Source organism: Pseudorca crassidens, chromosome 10 (assembly GCF_039906515.1).
Source record: "Pseudorca crassidens isolate mPseCra1 chromosome 10, mPseCra1.hap1, whole genome shotgun sequence".
NCBI classification, from domain to species: domain Eukaryota; kingdom Metazoa; phylum Chordata; class Mammalia; order Artiodactyla; family Delphinidae; genus Pseudorca; species Pseudorca crassidens.
The window spans coordinates 100,579,738-100,600,313 of record NC_090305.1 but is presented as its reverse complement, the minus strand read 5'-3'; the positions used below and the strand labels follow the sequence as shown (position 1 = coordinate 100,600,313).

General features: G+C 44.2%; 1 long non-coding RNA gene across 4 annotated transcripts in view; it reads right to left on the bottom strand.

Moving 5' to 3' along the window:
* LOC137232739 (uncharacterized) overlaps nucleotides 1-20,576 on the bottom strand; it is a 55,494-nt gene that overhangs the window by 21,496 nt on the left and 13,422 nt on the right. For all 4 annotated transcript variants that reach the window (XR_010947166.1, XR_010947167.1, XR_010947164.1 and 1 more), the window contains exons 4-6: nucleotides 11,491-11,554; nucleotides 11,214-11,329; nucleotides 662-733 (exon numbers count right to left, since the gene is read on the bottom strand). This is a non-coding gene — a long non-coding RNA (uncharacterized lncRNA). The remainder of the gene's footprint in view (nucleotides 1-661; nucleotides 734-11,213; nucleotides 11,330-11,490; nucleotides 11,555-20,576) is intronic.

Sequence of the window (20,576 nt, the reverse complement as noted above, 5' to 3'; positions counted from 1 at the left end):
ATTAAAGAACCCCAAGCAGAAGAAAATACACATACAATAATACTACTGAACTTTCTTAAAAATTATATAAGCAGCCAGAAAAAAAAAAGACATATTACATACACAGGAACAAATATAAGAATGACAGCCAACTTCTCATTAGAAATTATACAAATCAGACTTCCCTGGTGAAGCAGTGCTTAACAATCTGCCTGCCAGTGCAGGGGACACACATTCAAGACCTGGTCCGCGGAGATCCCACAGGCCGTGGAACAGCAGAGCCTGTGCGCCACAACTTATCCTGAGCTCTAGAGCCCATAAGCCACAACTACTGAAGCCCGCATGCCCAGAGCCCGTGCTCCGCAACGAGAGAAACCACTGCAATGAGAAGCCCGTGCACCGCAACAAAGAGTAGCCTCCGCTCGCCACAACTAGACAAAGCCCGCTCGGAGCAATGAAGACCCAACGCCGCCAAAAATAATAAATAAAATAAATAAATTTATATTAAAAAAAATGGTTCTAGAACAAAAAATTTCAGATAAAGTAGACTTTAGAACAAGAAATACTTATAAGGGATAAAAAGGGGCATAATAATAAAAGGGTCAATTCATCAAGAAGGCAACAATCCTAAAGATGTATGCACTTAAAATAGAGCTTCAAAATATGTGAAACAAAAACTCACAGAACTGAAGTCAGTTACAATTCCAGCTGGAGATCTCAACACTCCTCTTTCAGTAGCAGAAAAAATAGGACCCTAGAAAACAGTAAAGTTACAGAATACATAAACAAACCTAGCAATCAATTTGACCTAACAGGCACTCATAGAACATTCTACCCAGCAACACTTAAACGCATTCAAGTACATCTGGAACACTCATCGAGACACACTAATTTCTGGAGCCTAAAACAAACTTTAACAAATCTAACAGAATTAAAATTATCTACAACATATTCTCACACTATAATGGAAGTAACCTAGAAACCAATAATAGAATACTTGGAAAATCCTCAAATATTTGGAAATTTAAGCAATACATCTAAATCACTCATGGGTGAAAGAAAAAAATCGCAATACTTACCTATAGAGGAAAGGAGGAACAGAATGAAGGGGACAGGAATGGAAGATAATAGTCTCTGCAGGTACCTTGTCTTATAGCATTGACTTGGGAACCACGTAATGTTTAATAATTAACAAGTAAAGGGGAAAAAATCCCTAAAAACTGAAAAAACAACTGGATGGAATGTTAGGTATATATCAAGCCCATGGCATAACCACACAGAGAAAATATTTAACTCATTTGACCGTATATTCCTAAGACTGCGTTTAGTAGTTTTATGGTTTGTAGTAATTGTCGTAGTCTTATTTTGAAAGTATTATGTTGATACGGTAAGATAGAGCAAGACAGAGATTATTTTGTTAATGTAATTAGAAATCAAGGTTTTTAAGATAAAGGAATTTAAATATAAAACCCAAGAAGTGAAAAAGCACAGTGACCTTAAGTTTTACTTGGAAATAACAGTATTAACTCATGTCCTATTTTTCTCCTTCTAAAAACTATGTTTTTATCATCTATGCGCTGAAAAGGCCTAGAAGCAATACTAGTAGTTACCATCCAGACTGTGGTCTTTAAAAACTATTTCCCGGGGAGGGGGAAGGGTAAACTGGGACAAAGTGGAAGAGTGACATGGACATTTATACAATACCAAATGTAAAATCGATAGCTAGTGGGAAGCAGCCGCATAGCACAGGGAGATCAGCTTGGTGCTTTGTGACCACCTGGAGGGGTGGGATAGGGAGGGTGGGAGGGAATCGCAAGAGGGAAGAGATATGGGAACATATGTATATGTATAACTGATTCACTATGTTATATAGCAGAAACTAACACACCATTGTAAAGCAATTATACTCCAATAAAGATGTAAAAAAAAAAACAAAAAACTATTTCCCACTAAAAGAAACCAAAACTTCTTAAAGAAATGGCAAATTAAGGTCAGAAGCAGGAAGGACACACAAAAGATGAGGCCAGGATTTCTTAATGAGACAGAAAGAAAACAAACTATTAAAAACGATAGGGTTGTATCAAAAGCACACAGGAATAAACTCTGGAAACATCAAAAAGAAAATAACTGTAATGGATTGAAACACTTATATTTTAAGAAAAAAATCCATGAGATTGGTTCAAGATGGTGGAGTAGAAGGACGTGAGCTCACTCCCTGTTGCGAGAGCACCGGAATCACAACTAACTACTGAACAATCATGTTCAGGTAGACACTGAAACTCACCAAAAAAGATACCCCACATCCAAAGACAAAGGAGGAGCCATAATGGGACAGGAGGAGGGGCACAATCACACTACAATCAAATCCCGTAACTGCTGGGTGGGTGACTCACAAACTGGAGAACACTTACACCAAGAAGTCCACCCACTGGAGTGAAGGTTCTGAGCCCGTCAGGTTTCCCGACCTGGGGGTCCGGCAATGGGAGGAGGAATTCCTAGAGAACCAGATGCTGAAGGCTAGCGGGATTTGATTGCAGGACTTTGCCAGGACTGGGGGAAACAGAGACTCCCCTCTTGGAGGGCACACACAAAGTAGTGTGTGCATCAGTACGCAGGGGAAGGAGCAGTGACCCCATAGGATACTGAACCAGACAACCTGCTAGTGTTGAAGGGTCTCCTGCAGAGGTGGGGGGTGGCTGTGGCTCACCATGGGGACAAGGACACTAGCAGCAAAAGTTCTGGGAAGTGCTCCTTTGCCTGAGCCCTCCCAGAGTCTGCCATTAGCCCCACCAAAGAGCTGGATAGGCTCCAGTGCTGGGTCGCCTCAGGCCAAACAACCAACAGGGAGGGAACCCAGCCCCACCCATCAGCAGACAAACGGATTAAACTTTTACTGAGCTCTGCCCACCAGACCAACACCCAGCTCTACCCACCATCATTCCCTCCCATCAGGAAGCTTGCACAAGCCTCTTACATAGACTCATCCACCAGAGGGCAGACGGCAGAAACAAGAAGAACTACAGTTCTGTAGCCTGTGGAAGGAAAACCACATTCACAGAAAGATAGACAACATGAAAAGGCAAAGAACTTTGTACCAGATGAAAGAACAAGATAAAACCCCAGAAAAACAACTAAATGAAGTGGAGACAGCCAACCTTCCAGAAAAAGACTGCAGAACGATAGTGAAGATTATCAAGGACCTCGAAAAAAGAATGGAGGCAAAGATCGAAAAGATGCAAGAATTGTTTAGCAAAGACCTGGAAGAATTAAGGAACAAACAGAGATGAACAATATAATAACTGAAATGAAAAATACACTAGAAGGACTCAATAGCAGAATAACTGAGGCAGAAAAATGGATAAGTGACCTGGAGGAAGGAATGGTGGAATTCACTGCTGTGGAACACAATAAAGAAAAAAGAATGAAAACAAATGAAGACAGCCTAAGAGACATCTGGGAAAACATTAAACACAACAACATTCGCATTGTAGGGCTTCCAGAAGGAGAAGAGAGAAAGGACCCGAGAAAATACTTGAAGAGATTATAGTCAAAAACTTCCCTAACACGGGAAAGGAAATAGCCATCCAAGTCCAGGAAGCACAGAGAGTCCCAGGCAGGACAAACCCAAGGAGAAACATGCCGAGACACAGAGTAATCAAATTGACAAAATTTAAAGACAAAGAAAAATTATTCAAAGCAGAAAGGGAAAAACAACAAATAACATACAAGGGAACTCACATAAGGTTAATGGCTGATTTCTCAGCAGAAACTCTACAAGCCAAAAGGGAGTGGTACGATATAATTAAAGTGATGAAAGGGAACAACCTACAACCAACATTACTCTACCCAGCAAGTATCTCATTCAGATTCGACAGAGAAATCAAAAGCTTTACAGACCAGCAAAAGCTAAGAGAATTCAGCACCACCGAACCAGCTCAACAGCAAATGCTAAAGGAATTTCTCTAAGTGGGAAACACAAGAGAAGAAAAGGACCTACAAAAACAAACCAACAACAATTAAGAAATTGGTCATGGAAACATACATATCGATAATTACCTTAAACGTGAATGGATTAAATGCTCCAACCAAAAGACACAGGCTCACTGAATGGTTACAAAAATAATACCCATATATGCTGCCTACAAGAGACCCACTTCACACCTAGGGACACGTACAGACTGACGGTGAGGGGATGGAAAAAGATATTCCATGCAAATGGAAATCAAAAGAAAGCTGGAGTCGTAATACTCATATCAAATAAAACAGACTTCAAAATAAAGAATCTTACTAGAGACAAGGAAGGACAGTACATCATGATCAAGGGATCAATCCAAGAAGTAGATATAATAACTATAAATATATATGCACCCAACATAGGAACACTTCAATACATAAGGCAACTGCTAACAGCTATAAAAGAGGAGATTGACACTAACACAATAATAGTGGGGGACTTTAACACCTCACTTACACCAATGGACAGATGATCCAGACAGAAAATTAATAAGGAAACACAAGCTTTAAATGACACAAAAGACCAGACACATTTCATTCATATTTATAGGACATTCCATCCAAAAACAGCAGATTACATTTCTTCTCAAGTGCACGTGGAACGTTCTCCAGGATACATCACATATTGGGTCACACATCAAGCCTTGGTAAATTTAAGAAAACTGAAATCATATCAAGCATCTTTTCCGACCTCAACACTATGAGATTAGAACTCAATTACAGGGGGAAAAAAACGATAAAAAACACAAATACATGGAGGCTAAACAATACATTACTAAATAACCAAGAGATCACTGAAGAAATCAAAGAGGAAATCAAAATATACCTACAGACAAATGACAATGAAAACACAATGATCCAAAACCTATGGGATGCAGCAAAAGCAATTCGCAGAGGGAAGTTTATAGCAATACAAGCCGACCTCAAGAAACAAGAAAAATCTCAAATAAACAATCTAACCCTACAACTAAAGGAACCAGAGAAAGAAGAACAAACAAAGCCCAAAGTCAGTAGAAGGAAAGAAATCATAAAGACCAGAGCAGAAATAAATGACATAGAAACAAAGAAAACATTAGCAAAGATCAATAAAACTGAAAGCTGGTTCTTTGAGAAGATAAACAAAATTGATACACCTTTAGCCAGACTCCTCAGGGGAAAGAGGGAGAGGACTCAAATCAATAAAATTAGAAATGAAAAAGGAGAAGTTACAACAGACACCACAGAAATACAAAGCATCATAAGAGACTGCTATAAGCAACTCTAAGTGAATAAAATGGACAACGTGGAAGAAGTGGACAAATTCTAAGGAAGGTATAACCTTCCAAGACTGAACCAGGAAGATACAGAAAAGATGAACAGACCAGTCACAAGTAAGGAAATTGAAAGTGTGATTAAAAATGTTCCAACAAAAAAGTCCACGACCACATGGCTTCACAGGTGAATTCTATAAAACATTTAGAGAAGAGCTAACACCCATCCTTCTCAAACTCTTCCAAAAAATTGCAGAGGAAGGAACCCTCCCAAACTCATTCTATGAGGCCACCATCAGCCTGATACCAAAACCAGACAAACATACTACAAAAAAAGAAAATTACAGACCAATATCACTCATAAATATAGCTGCAAAAATCCTCAACAAAATACTAGCAAACATAATCCAACAACACATTAAAAGGATCATACGCCATGATCAAGTGGGGTTTATGCCAAGGATGTAAGGATTCTTCAATATATGCAAATCAATCAACGTGATACACCATATTAACAAATTGAAGAAGAAAAACATATGATCATCTCAATAGATGCAGAAAAAGCTGTTGAAAAACTCAACACCCATTTATGATAAAAACTCTCCAGAAAGTGGGCAAAGAGGAAACCGACCTCAACATAATCAAGCCCATCTACGACAAACCCACAGCAAACATCATTCTCAATGGTGAAAAACAGAAAGCATTTCCTCTAAGATCAGGAACAAGACAAGGATGTCCACTCTCACCACTATTAGTCAGCATAATTTTGGAAGCCCTAGCCACGGCAATCAGGGAAGAAAAAGAAATAAAAAGAATACATATTGGAAAAGAGGTAAAACTGTGACTGTCTGCAGATGACGTGATACTATACATAATCTTAAAGATGCCACCAGAAAACTACTAGAGCTAATCAATGAATTTGGTAAAGTTGCAGGATACAAAAGTAATGCACAGAAATCTCTCTCATTCCTAGACACTAGCAATGCAAGACCAGAAAGAGAAATTAAGGAAACAATCCCATTCACCACTGCAACAAAAAGAATAAAATACCTAGGAATAAACCTACCTAAGGAGGTAAAAGACCTATACTCAGAAAACTGTAAGACACTGATGAAAGAAATCAAAGATGACACAAACAGATGGACAGATATACCATGTTCTTGGATTGGAAGAATCAATACTGTGAAAATTACTATACTACCCAAAGCAATCTACAGATTCAATGCAATCCTTTTCAAATTACCAGTGGCATTTTTGTACAGAACTAGAACAAAAACTCTTAAAATGTGAATGGAGACACAAAAGACCCTGAATAGCCAAAGCAATCTTAAGGGAAGAAAATGGAGCTGGAGGCATCAGACTCCCTGATTTCAGACTATACTACAAAGCTACAGTAATCAAGAAAATATGGTACTGGCACAAAGACAAAAATATAGATCAATGGAAATCATAGAAAACCCAGAGATAAACCCACGCAGCTATGGTCAACTAATCTATGATAAACGAGGCAAAGATATACAATGGAGAAAAGACAGTCTCTTCAATAACTGGTTTGGGAAAACTGCTACATGTAAAAGAATGAAATCAGGGCCTCCTTGGTGGCGCAGTGGTTGGGAGTCCGCCTGCCGATGCAGGGGACACAGGTTCATGCCCTGGTCTGGGAGGATCCCACATGCCGCGGAGCGGCTGGGCCTGTGAGCCATGGCCACTGAGCCTGCGCGTCCGGAGCCCGTGCTCCGCAACGGGAGAGGCCACAGCAGTGACAGGCCCGTGTACCACAAAAAAAAAAAAAAAAGAATGAAATCAGAACACTCCCTAACACCATACACAAAAATAAACTCAAAATGAATTACAGACCTAACTGTAAGACCGGACACCATAAAACTCTTAGAGGAAAACATAGGAAGAACACTCTTGGACATAAATCACAGCAAGATCTTTTTTGATCCACCTCCTAGAGTAATGGAAATTAAAACAAAAATGAACAAATGGGACCTAATGAAACTTCAAAGCTTTTGCAAAGCAAACAAAACTACAAACAGGACCAAAAGACAACCCTCAGAATGGGAGAAAATATTTGCAAACGAACCAACAGACAAAGGATTAATCTCCAAAATATATAAACAGCTCGTGCAGCTCAATATTAAAAAAATAAACAGGGCTTCCCTGGTGGCGCAGTGGTTGAGAGTCCGCCTACCGATGCAGGGGACACGGGTCCGTGCCCCAGTCCGGGAAGATCCCACATGCCACGGAGCGGCTGGGCCCATGACTCATGGCCGCTGAGCCTACGCGTCCAGAGCCTGTGCTCCGCAATCAAAACCCAATCAAAAAATGAGCAGACCTAAATAGACATTTCTCCATAGAAGACATATAGATGGCCAAGAAGCACGTGAAAAGGTGCTCAACATCACTAATTGTTAGAGAAATGCAAATCAAAACTACAATGAGGTTATCACCTCACACCAGTTAGAATGGGCATCATCAGACAATCTGCAAACAACAAATGCTGGACAGGGTGTGGACAAAAGGGAACCCTCTTGCACTGTTGGTGGGGATGCAAATTGATACAGCCACTATGGAGAACAGTATGGAGGTTCCTTAGAAAACTAAAACTAGAATTACCATATGACCCAGCAATCCCACTCCTGGGCAGATAACCAGAGAAAACCGTGATTCAAAATGACACACGCACCCCAATGTTCATTTCAGCACTATTTACAATAGCCAGGACATGGAAGCAACCTAAATGCCCATCGACAAATGAATGGATAAAGAAGATGTGGTGCATATATACAATGGAATATTACTCAGCCAGAAAAAGTCATTTGTAGAGACCTGGATGGATCATTTGTAGAGACCTGGATGGATCTAGAGACTGTCCTTATTTTGAACATTAGTAAGTAGAGAAAAATGATGTATTTTTCTTGCCTTTCCTGTACAAACTGGATATCAAGGTGATAAAATAATTGAAAGAAAAATGGTAATAAATGTAGAAAGGAACGATAGAGAAAGAATCAGGTTGAGGTAAGGGGGTTGTTGTAGGGTAAGAGAGTGTGTTTTATCAGTTAAAGTTACACACTGAAGATTTTAAGGCTGCAATTACATGATTGCTGAGATTTGCTTTTAGAATATTCCCCCCAGAGGAAAAATAGTATGTGGGATAAATACACGATGCAAGATGCTAATACATGTTGAAACTGATGATGAATGCTTGTGGAGACTCATTGTATTACTCTCTCTGCTTTCATTTTAAGGTTGAAATTTTCCAGAATAAGTTCAAATATACATGGAGAGAGTTTATCTTACATATGGCCAAATTTTCTGCTGGAAACATTATTTTATAATCAGAAAGGAAGTGCCTGAGATACTTGTTCAGTATCTGAGACATACAGATTCTCACGCCCCACTGCAGACTTACTGGATCAGAATCCAAAGACGAGACATAAAAAAGACTGCTTTCTTACCACTTCCCCTATGCATCCACTGTAGCCCAGCACAAACCTGCACCCAGCGGTGAGATTAGATCACCCTACAGGCCTCATCCTGAGAGCCTAGGGCTCTTAGCCATCCCTAGACTGCGCTACCTGTAGTTCTGAGAAGAGTTTCAGCACAGTGGTTGGCGGGCGGTGCAGGGAGTCAAGCTACAGAGTGTGGAGGGGCCAGTACCCATAAGGGACAGGATACAGGGACAGGAACTTCTGCCTGGACACGGTAGCATGAGGGCAAGAAGGCATCAATAGACCTTTCCAGGATGAGAGAGACCTGGGCATATTTTAACGCTGAGGGCAAAAGCTGGTGGAGAGAAAGACTGAAGATAGGAGACCAATACTGGGGGCTCCAGCCCCACGATGGCAGGAGAACAGGGAAACCCCAGTGGGAGAGGTTGTGTTTGGAGCAGGAGGGATGAGACAGCACTGGGCTAAGGATGTGGAGGTTGTAAGAGGGACACCCATGATGATCTAGAGCTCGTCCAGTGCAATAGCCGTGAGCCACAAGAGCTGTTGAGCACTGGAAATGTGGCTGGTCTGAACTGAAACGTGCTGTGAAAATATAATACACAATGGGCTTTGAAAATTTAGTAAAAAGAAAACCAGTGCCAAATATCTAAATCATTTATAACACTGATTACATGTCAAATTAATAGTATTTTGAATATATTACAGTATATTATTAAAATGGATTTTATCTGTTTCTTTTTGTGTTTTTTAATGGGACTCCTAAGGAATTGTTAATGGCATGACTGGCATGATACTTCTAGTGATCGATGCTGTTCTACAAGTTATGGAAGCCAGAACAAGGAGAAAAAAATAAGCCCCGCCAAAGAGCCCTATCTATCTCAGAAAATGAAACCCGTTTCTATTACCCCAGAATCTGCCTCATTCAGACCAAGGTTTGGCCAAATTCATGAGAAAACTCCCTGCTCAGCCAGCTACTTAACAGCACAAACAGAATGACAGTGGACTGTGTACACAATTTGTTCTCAGACACCACTGACATACAGCAGTTAATTCGGTGATGATGCGCCCTTATCTGTGGATGAGGCCGGGCCCTCAAGGCCCTGCTGTGGGAAGGAAACCACCAACCAGCAAGCAATCCAGAGGAAGGTTCAGAGAAGACAGACGGACAGACTGGCCTTGGCATTATCCACACTCAAAGGAGGGGAAACACGTGCTGAGGCAAGTCAGTCCTCCCCACCCCGAGCCACACAGGCCTCCTCAAAGGCCTCTGGGCTCAGGTCTGCGTGCGTCCCCACCCCAGCCTGCACCCCGTCCACAGCCAGGGGTGGGCAGCGAGGTACTTTCTGGGTGCCGCCTCCCCCTCCCTCAGTGGCTCCGGCATCCTTCCTTCCTCCCCCAACCAGCCTCCGCTCTGTGGGATGTGCTTCGGGTGCTTTCCAGCCCGCAGGCCACCATTCTGCTCCGGAAGGGAACGCAGCAGCCCGCGTGGGTGTTTGCCTGTGGCGTGTTATCTAAGATCAACACTGGCAGTTCCTGTCTCCAGGGCCGGGACTGAAGGAGGCCTCACATCTCAGTGGGGCCTGGTCACCATAGTCCGTTTGGGGTTTTGGGGGCCGGGGGGGCAGGGCGGGCCACGCTCTGAAAAAGCTGCAGGCCTTCTCTAGCATCTCCCCACCTGCTCCACCTTCAGCCCTTCTGAGCCCCAAGGCCAAGAGGCATCAGCTCAGGTGGGCCGCAAGGGCGAAGGCCTCCAGGTGACACACTTACACTCTGCTGGGACTGCGGGAGGATTCCGGCCCCCGCCCCAGTGCACTGGTGGTGAGAAGTTTTCCAGCTGGAGGTACTCAGTCCCCACATTCTACTGAGGGGCTCAGTCCAGCCCCTCCCGGGCACCCACTGTCCCTAGAGTCTCCACAAGGGTCCAGTGCCCCCTGACGACCATCTCATTCAGGCGGTCATCGGATGACCAGCGTTCTGCTGGCTCCCCTGCCCCATCCCGTCGTGCTCAGGAGCCTGGCTAGGCGTCCGGGCACTGCCGCTGAGGGCTGCGTGGCTTTGGGGAAAGTGTGGTCCCTGTGGCATTCAGGTTTTCTCCCCGTGAAATAACGGTGCAGCCTCCCAGGTCTTTAAGGTCGTGTCCTGTCACTCCTCTGCTCGAAAGCCTTCAGTGGCCTCCCTCTTCCAGATCAGGCCCAAACTCCTTGGGCCCCCAGCTTCCAAACTGTGCTTATCCCAACCCCGTACCTCCTTCTAGGCCTTTTCTTACAACCCGCCCCATTGCCACCCTCCTCCGAGCACCCAGCCATCTCACTGGGGCCACAAACAGTCTGCACCCACGCCTGCTGTTCCCCCCCCCGCTCCTGCCCCTCTGCCTGCAGCGGTGCCCTCCCTTCAAAGCCCTGCTCCACTTCCGCCGCCTGGATCACGGAGCCCTTTCTACCCTCCCAGCCCGAGCCCAGCCAGAAGTGAACTCCTCCTCTGAAACACTAGAACGTCTACACAGACAACTCACCAAGCCCTTAGGAGTCACCACCTGGGCATCCTGTGGGATGAGCCGCTGCGGGCACGTAAGGAATCCCCCACGTGGTTGATGCGCTCTTCGTCCGCGAACATCTGACGTGGCAAAGGCTGGCCAGGGTACAAAAAACAGTTGTCACCTGCATGGTACTTGACAGGTTACAAAGGATTTCACACCCATCACCTCAGTTAACCCTCAAGCCCCTGTGAGAGGCAGCCGTGAGCAGGGGGACGCTCAGTGATCTGCGTAAGGCCAATCTGTGTGTGCTCACGTGTGGCAGCACCAGGTCCCGGCTCTCCTGCCCCCAGGGCACTCTGCTCCCTCTCAGAACCTGGCTGGGCGAGGGGAGAAAGGCCCGCACATTAAGAAAGACCAAGCTGAGCAGAGCCATCACCACCACCCAGAAGAGAGGACTGGAGTCCAGCCCTGTTGGAGATGGTCCCTGCCCTGCTCCCCCGCAGTTTCTTCATCTGAATAATGGGGCTTCTCTCTCAGGGAGGTGTGAGAGTTCCAAGAGCTCGGCTGCCATGAGCTCGAGGATCCCACAAGCCAAAAAAAAGAAATGCATGACCACACACCCGACTACCTGGCCGCACAGTGACGTAGCTCACCAAGCCCTTGCTTCTGAGAGCATCTGCCTCTAAGTGGTAATCACACTTTGAAAGGATTATCCCCACTAGAGGAATCTAAGGTATTGGAGAGCAGGTGAACTACTTGGGTGGAGGGAGAGAGGAAGCAGAAGTCCGCCTCCATGAGCCAGCCACTCGCTCTGATGCAGAGACCCACACGCGCGCCTGGAGCTGAGGCACGTCCCAGCTCTAAAAGCTTAGTAGGGGTGCAACCCTGATCATCACTAGCCAGGCCCACCGTCCTCTTCTCAACACCCAGCGGAGGCACCGAGACTCAAACATGGTCAAAGGGCCCAAGAAACCAGCTCCCGACCTGCTGGAGAAGCAGCCAGACGGGGCTCCGGGGAGGATGGGGGCCAGGCTCTGGGGGGAATGCTGGTCACCTGATGCTCGCCCACAAAGACAAGGCCTTACTCCTTTCTCAAGGGACACACAAGCCTTCTCTCCCACTTGCCTAGGTCATTCGCTCCAGAAACAGAGGTTAAGCGCCCACTCTGGTCGGGCTCTCTCACCTGCCCCAGGCAGCATGGTGGGGTGGAAAGCTGAGGCCTTAACGCTCACACCTGAATCTGAACACCAGCTGTCTGGTCCAGCCCACAACACTGAACTTCTCAGGCTCCTCCCATGTAAAACACCCACCTCCCCAGGTCACTGTCAAGATTGAACACGGTATGTCCCACGAGGACACCTGCACATAGAAGACATTCAATTATCCAAAGAGCCACCATTTACACCAGTCTTGCTGTGCACCAGGCACTGTTCTAAATACTTCTTACATGAATTTGATATAACTTCAGTTCATTTTCACACAAAACAACCCTTAAGCAGGACAAAACTGATGTTCACATGAATTAAGTGACTTCCCAAGGTCACATAGCAAACACGTTTCCGACTCACCCAGAGCTGTGGGCTCAGGCCCCCACTCCCCCACGTTCTACACCTTCCCAACCAATGTCACCCCCTTGCACTGCTTCCTGGGGTATAGGGATTACTTTTGTTTCTGTTTTTTTAATTTTCCTTAGTAATACAGGAAATAAAGAAACTGACTCAAAGATTTAGGGAAAAAAATTATGATTACCAAATAAAAAAGCTGGGGAGAAGAAGAGATCAATTAGGACGTTGGGCTGAACATCTACACACTAATATACATAAAATAAATAATCAACAAGGAAATACTCTATAGCACAGCCCACCGTAATAACCTATATGAGAAAAGAATCCAAAAAACAATAGATTATATGCATGTGTATAAATGAATAATGTTGCTGTACCCCTAACACAAACACAATGTTAAACATCAACTATACTCCAATATAAAATACAAGTTTAATTTTAAAAAATGAGTCCGCTATTCCCCCCAGGCCCCCGTGACCGCTGTCACATCCCTAAGCAGACTTGGGTCCCAAGGCTGAACTGTCATGGGGCCGAGGGAGCTGGGGAGGATGTGGCAGCTATAAGCCCCCTTGGTCTCGAGTGCCTGGTAACCCCCAGATGGGACCACAATCTTTGGATCCAGGTGGCCCCTCTTGAAGCTGAACCAAGGCTACAGGACCCAAGAGCCCGGTTGAACCTCGGGCTGAAAGACATTTGAAAAGTCACCAGGTTTCCATGGCCTCGGATGGTGGGGATCCCACCTCCAGCCTCCTTCCTTAGAGTCACCCCACGTGAAAAGGACAACCCCTCGGCATAGCAGTCTGGCGGGAGGCTGGGATATATCTGGGGGTCACAGGATAAGGAGGAAGGAGTAATGAGACACACGCCCTTGGGTGTTTGTGCTGGCACATTCCACTCTAATTGACAACCCAGGAATACAACTTGCCCTAAGGCTCTGGTCACCCCAGTAAGCAGAGTGCGACATGAAGAAATCCTGCCGCCTTGTGGCCATTACCTGTAACTACAACTTTCAAACCACTGCTTAAGAGCACTTAACGTTCACAAGGGCTGCGGTGCTGTATTAAAATAACACCTACTCTAATAAATGTCCCGGGGTAGGTCATGGAATGAGAATTCAAAAACTGGCAAACTTAACAACAAACCGATTTTAAGAGTTAAATTTTAATCACGTTTACAAAAAAAAAAGAAAGAAAAAAGCATATGAAAAGATGCTCCAAATTACTACTACTTAGAGAAAAGCAAATCAAAACTACAACCAGGTACGACCTCGCAGGAGTCAGAATGACCGTCATCAAAAACTCTACAAACAATAAATAATGGAGAGGGTGTGCAGAAAAGGGAACCGTCCGGCGCCACTGATGGGAAAGTACATTGGTAACAGCCACCGTGGAGAACAGTATAGAGGTTCCTTAACTACAAATACAGCTACTATACAATCCATAAATCGCACTACTGGGCTTACATGCAAAGGAAATCATAACTGGAAAAGACGCTTCACCCCAACGTTCACTGTGTCACTGTTTACAACACCCAAGACTCACAAGCAACCAAAATGTCCATCGACCGATGAATGGATGAAGAACACGTGGTTAAGTATATACACGAGAATACTACTCAGCCTTCGAAAAGAATGAAATAATTCCATTTGCAGTAATGTGGATGGACCTAGAGGTGATCATATTAAGAGACCTTAGACGGAGAAGGACAAATATCATACGATATCACTTATAGGTAGAATCCAAAACTTGATACAATTGAACTAATTTACAAAACAGAGAGAGACTCACAGACCTAGAAAACAAGCTTAGGGTTACTAAGTTGGAAAGGTGGGGGAGACAAATGAGGAGGTTGGGATTAACGTATAATCACTAATATTCATAAAACCGATAATTAAGAAGGAAATATTGTAGAGCACAGGGAATTCTACTCAACACTCCGTCATAACCTATATGGGAAAAGAATCCGAGTGAGTACAGTTATGTGTATATATATATATATACTGAATCACATTGCTCTACACCTCAAATAAACACAACATTGAAAATCAACTATACTTTAAAATGAAATAAAAATTAAATTAAAAAAAAGAAAAAATGCCTAATAAATTCCCCTCAGGCCACAGAAATCTAGGCTATTATCACATCCCTGGAGCCTAAGAAGTCTGGGTCCCAAGGCTGGCCTGTCGTGGGGCTGACAGTTTAGAGCACAGAGTATGCAGAGCATGGTTCTGGTCCTAAGCGACCCTGAACCAAGGATCACCTTTCACCAGAGGCCCTGGGACACTGACCTGAAGCAGCAGTCGCAGCAGTGGCTGGGATTTACTGAGGCCTGAGTGAAGCAGCACAGAAAGCCTGTGTAGGCGCACACCCCTGACTTACTGGTGAGGAAACTGGCAAGAAGGTCAAGAGCTGCCCTGGGCCGTCCACCACCAGGTGCTAAAGCCACCATTGGCATCCTGATCCGTCTCAGCTCAGAACTCTCAAGGCTGGAATCCGCGACCTGCTGCTGGGGCTCCTCAGCCGTAATCGGGGAGTGGAGCTCACGCCGGCCCTTTATGTGTGCACACACCAATGAAAGGGCAGGCCGCTCACTGCAGGAGGTTCTGTGCACAGCTAAGTGTGGACCCCTCTTCTGCCTGTTCTTTGTCCATTTTTCAGAAGCAGAATCCCTGTTGTGAAATAAATCTTACATCATAACATATAAAATTGGAAAAAGTGCAACTACATTGGTTCAAGTGAGGACAGAGGGCCTGCCCACAAGACCTCCCAAGGCATTCCGCAAAATCCTAGCCTGCACAGAACAATAGGAAAATTGCTGCTCCCTCCCTTCCATTATTCAGATGCGAAAAGAAAGGCCAAGGAAGCACCTTTGCTCGGGCTTCTCAATGGACACAAATTACACTGAATTCTAGTTAGCTCTACGTATCTGCCTTCCTTAACAAGCTCCGTGCTCCCAAGGGCAGGCCTGGTCCTCCTTACAGTGCCATATACAGATGATTAATGAGAAGGGACTGGTCCCATGTCTCACAGTGGGTTAGTGATAGCTTATTGGGCTCCTGGCCATAGGCTGTGTTTATAGCTTACACCATCCCATCGAATAATCTGGAAGTAAATGAAATTACCACTGTAAACAGTTTATGCTTAGGGTGGTAACACGTTAGCCATTCCTGGGGTAAGGGAGATACCTCCAATTTGTTACAACAAAACAGGCCAACCAAGTGCAGTGCCATGTTGTGTCTATCTTCAGGGCAGTTGCCAAGCCCAAATGAGAGGAATGTAAGGGTAATTTAAAAGATACACAGAGAATTCTAGTTAGGGCAAGATGGCAGTAGCAGCCACACTGATTTTCAATCCTCTCACAAAAGCAAAGCAACTAGGATAGCAAAAGAAACCCCTGGGCTTTTGACATTAAGGTAGCCCCTCAAACTCTGAATCATCAAGGAGCAGGGCCAACCATTCATAAGGGGGAGATTTCCACTTCCACACAGGAAGGATTCACAGCTCCAAGAGTTTCCCTCAAGCCATTAACAACTCGAAAAACACAAAATCCATGAAAAACTGCTTTCCGATGTAGGACAACAGGCAGTGTTTGGAGGAAGAGGAAAAAGTGGGTGTGGGAAGGAAGCACCACAATGGCCGCAGCTTTCTTCCTGGAGGCAGTTCCCAGGAAAGGGCAGGGAAATCAAATCCAGAGCGGCCTCACTGAGTTAAAAAGACAGATGAGAGTTCAGAAAGGCAAAGGTAGCATTTACAGAGTACTAGAGAAGAGCGAGCTGCTCAGAGACAGCCAGCTCCTCGGATCTGCAGGAGGGTCTCCTAGACTTTTGACCAAGTACTAACCTGCTTACGGGAAGGGTCAAACTCTCGTGACCAAAGAGCAGTGGGCCAAGCATTCCTGGAACTCAACAGAGGGCGAGTAGTTCACGTTCCCAAGAACCAGAGTGCAACAGCCTCACGATACAAAGGGCACTGGGTCGAGTCCTAAGAAAGATCACGCGTCAATGGTGTATCTTCAATCAGGTCTAGAGTAAAGGCTGCTCTGGACCTTAAAAGCAAGCCTTGAAAGCATCAAACTGATCCACCAATAATTTCACTTTCTGCCAGATCAAAGCCCAACGCTCTTTAAAGGAACAACAAGAAAATTCAGCATGTGACAGCATAAAATTTACAACATCCACCACCTAATCCAAAATTACTGGGCAGGCAAAGAAGCAAGCAAATGACCCATAACCAGGAGAGGAAAACAGTGAATAGCCACAGACTCAGGAGAGACACCACGGAATTAGCAGATGACTACCTTAAAGACAGCTATTATAAATATGTTCAAGAATGTAACGGAGGGCTTCCCTGGTGGCGCAGTGGTTGAGAGTCTGCCTGCCAATGCAGGGGACACGGGTTCGTGCCCCGGTCCGGGAAGATCCCACGTGCCGCGGAGCGGCTGGGCCCGTGAGCCATGGCCGCTGAGCCTGCGCGTCCGGAGCCTGTGCTCCGCAACGGGAGAGGCCACAGCAGTGAGAGGCCCGAGTACCACAAGAAAAAAAAAGAAGAAAAAAAAACGAATGTAAAGGATAATGAACATAAGAAAAATGGGAGATATAAGAAAGTTGCAAATGGAGTCTCTAGAAATGAACAATTCAATATCTGGAGTGAAAAATACCCTGGATGGGAGTAAAAGCACATTAGACACTGACAGGAAACATCAGTACATGTGAAGACAGCAATAGAAACTATGCAAACTGAAGCACAGGGAGAAAAGCAGACAAAACAAAACAAACACAGGCAGCTGTGACTCCAGTATTAAGTAGTCTAAAATATGTGTCAGTTGGATTCCAAAGGAGACAGAAAAAAATGTTTAGAGAAACAGCCAAAATTTCTCAGCTGGATTTGAACTATAACCCCACAGATTCTAGGAAATTAAAGAACCCCAAGCAGAAGAAAATACACATACAGTAATACTACTGAACTTTCTTAAAAATTATATAAGCAGCCAGAAAAAAAAAAGACATATTACATACACAGGAACAAATATAAGAATGACAGCCAACTTCTCATTAGAAATTATACAAATCAGACTTCCCTGGTGAAGCAGTGCTTAACAATCTGCCTGCCAGTGCAGGGGACACACATTCAAGACCTGGTCCGCGGAGATCCCACAGGCCATGGAACAGCAGAGCCTGTGCGCCACAACTTATCCTGAGCTCTAGAGCCCATAAGCCACAACTACTGAAGCCCGCATGCCCAGAGCCCATGCTCCGCAATGAGAGAAACCACTGCAATGAGAAGCCCGTGCACCGCAACAAAGAGTAGCCTCCGCTCGCCACAACTAGACAAAGCCCGCTCGGAGCAATGAAGACCCAATGCCGCCAAAAATAATAAATAAAATAAATAAATTTATTTTTAAAAAAACTGGTTCTAGAACAAAAAATTTCAGATAAAGTAGACTTTAGAACAAGAAATACTTATAAGGGATAAAAAGGGGCATAATAATAAAAGGGTCAATTCATCAAGAAGGCAACAATCCTAAAGATGTATGCACTTAAAATAGAGCTTCAAAATATGTGAAACAAAAACTCACAGAACTGAAGTCAGTTACAATTCCAGCTGGAGATCTCAACACTCCTCTTTCAGTAGTAGAAATAATAGGACCCTAAAAAACAGTAAAGTTACAGAATACATAAACAAACCTAGCAATCAATTTGACCTAACAGGCACTCATAGAACATTCTACCCAGCAACACTTAAACGCATTCAAGTACATCTGGAATACTCATCGAGACACACTAATTTCTGGACCCTAAAACAAACTTTAACAAATCTAACAGAATTAAAATTATCTACAACATATTCTCACACTATAATGGAAGTAACCTAGAAACCAATAATAGAATACTTGGAAAATCCTCAAATATTTGGAAATTTAAGCAACACATCTAAATTACTCATGGGTGAAAGAAAAAAATCACAATAAAACTACCTATAGAGGAAAGGAGGAACAGAATGAAGGGGACAGGAATGGAAGATAATAGTCTCTGCAGGTACCTTGTCTTATACCATTGACTTGGGAACCACGTAATGTTTAATAATTAACAAGTAAAGGGGAAAAAAATCCCTAAAAACTGAAAAAACAACTGGATGGAATGTTAGGTATATATCAAGCCCATGGCATAACCACACAGAGAAAATATTTAACTCATTTGACCGTTTATTCTAAGACTGCGTTTAGTAGTTTTATGGTTTGTAGTAATTGTCGTAGTCTTATTTTGAAAGTATTATGTTGATACTGTAAGATACAGCAAGATAGAGATAATTTTGTTAATGTAATTAGAAACCAGGATTTTTAAGATAAAGAAAGGAATTTAGATATAAAACCCAAGAAGTGAAAAAGCACAGTGACCTTAAGTTTTACTTGGATATAACAGTATTAACTCATGACCTATTTTTCTCCATCTAAAAACTATGTTTTTATCATCTATGCACTGAGAAGGCCTAGAAGCAATACTAGTAGTTACCATCCAGATTGTGGTCTTTAAAAACTATTTCCCACTAAAAGAAACCAAAACTTCTTAGAGAAATGGCAAATTCGGGTCAGAATCAGGAAGGACACACAAAAGATGAGGCCAGGATTTCTTAATGAGACAGAAAGGAAGACAACTACTAAAAACGATAGGGTTGTGTCAAAAGCACACAGGAATAAACTCATCAAATATGGAAGCATCAAAACGAAAATGACTATAATGGATTGGAACACTTATATTTTAAGAAAAAAATCCATGAGATTGGTTCAAGATGGCGGAGTAGTAGGACGTGAGCTCACTCCCTGTCGCGAGAGCACCGGAATCACAACTAACTGCTGAACGATCAAGGACAGGTAGACACTGAAACTCACCAAAAAAGATACCCCACATCCAAAGACAAAGGAGGAGCCGCAATGGGACAGGAGGAGGGGCACAATCACACTACAATCAAATCCCGTAACTGCTGGGTGGGTGACTCACAAACTGGAGAACACTTACACCACAGAAGTCCACCCACTGGAGTGAAGGTTCTGAGCCCCACGTCAGGTTTCCCGACCTGGGGGTCCGGCAATGGGAGGAGGAATTCCTAGAGAACCAGACGCTGAAGGCTAGCGGGATTTGATTGCAGGACTTCGCCAGGACTGGGGGAAACAGAGACTCCACTCTTGGAGGGCACACACAAAGTAGTGTGTGCATCAGTAAGCAGGGGAAGGAGCAGTGACCCCATAGGAGACTGAACCAGACCTACTGCCTAGTGTTGGAGGGTCTCCTGCAGAGGCAGGGGGTGCATGTGGCTCACCATGGGGACAAGGACACTAGCAGCAAAAGTTCTGGGAAGTACTCCTTGGCTTGAGCCCTCCCAGAGTCTGCCATTAGCCCCACCAAAGAGCTGGATAGGCTCCAGTCCTGGGTTGCCTCAGGCCAAACAACCAACAGGGAGGGAACCCAGCCCCACCCATCAGCAGACAAACGGATTAAACTTTTACTGAGCTCTGCCCACCAGACCAACACCCAGCTCTACCCACCACCATTCCCTCCCATCAGGAAGCTTGCACAAGCCTCTTACATAGACTCATCCACCAGAGGGCAGACAGCAGAAACAAGAACTACAGTTCTGTAGCCTGTGGAAGGAAAACCACATTCACAGAAAGATAGACAACATGAAAAGGCAAAGGACTTTGTACCAGATGAAAGAACAAGATAAAACCCCAGAAAAACAACTAAATGAAGTGGAGATAGGCAACCTTCCAGAAAAAGACTGCAGAATAATGATAGTGAAGATGATCCAGGACCTCGGAGGCAAACATCGAGAAGATGCAA